Source organism: Egretta garzetta, unplaced genomic scaffold (genome assembly GCF_000687185.1).
Source record: "Egretta garzetta isolate BGI_Z169 unplaced genomic scaffold, ASM68718v1 scaffold580, whole genome shotgun sequence".
Taxonomy (NCBI): Eukaryota; Metazoa; Chordata; class Aves; order Pelecaniformes; family Ardeidae; genus Egretta; species Egretta garzetta.
This window is the reverse complement of record NW_009258302.1, coordinates 6833-7773: the sequence shown is the minus strand read 5'-3', so window position 1 is coordinate 7773 and position 941 is coordinate 6833.

Genomic DNA, 941 nt, shown 5'->3' with positions numbered 1-941 from the left:
ACGTGCGTTGCACACCCCTGTGTTGCACACCCCTGTGTTGCACACCCCTGTGCGTCGCACACCCCCATGCATTGCACAACCCCGTGCGTCGCACGACCCCGTGCGTTGCACAGCTACGTGCGTTGCACACCCTTCTCTGTTGCACAACCCTGGGCATCGCATACCCCTGTGTGTTGCACACCCCCGTGCGTCGCACAGCTACGTGCCTTGCACACCCGCGTTGCACAACCCCATGCATCGCACACCCACCTGTGTTGCATGCCCCTGTCCGTTGCACAACCCTGTGCTTTGCACACCCACATGTGTTGCCCACCTTGTGCATTGCACACCCATGTTGCACACCCCTGTCTGTTGCACAGCCCCATGTGTCGCACACCCACCTGTTGCACACCCACGTGTTGCACAACCCTGTGCATCGCACACCCCTGTGCTTTGCACACCCCCATGTGTTGCATGCCCACGTGTTGCACACCCCCGTGTGTTGCACACCCCTCTGTTGCACAACCCTGTGCATTGCACACCCACGTGTTGCACAACCCTGTGCGTTGCACACCCCCGTGCTTTGCACACCCCTGTGCACTGCACACCCATCTGTTGCATGCCCCTGTGCTTTGCACACCCATCTGTTGCACAACCCTGTGCATTGCACACCCATGTGTGTTGCACAACCCTGTGCGTTGCACACCCATCTGTTGCACACCCATGTGCTCTACACACCCCTGTGCGCCGCACGCCCACGGGCGTTGCACACCCATCTGTTGCACAACCCCGTGCGTTGCACGCCCATCTGTTGCACAACCCCGTGCATCGCACACCCCATCCGTTGCACCCCCGCGCGTTGCACGCCCACGTGTTACACAACCCTGTGCACTGCACGCCGCGTTGCACGCCCATCTGTTGCACCCCCCCGCGCATCGCACCCCCCCGTGCGTCGCACACCC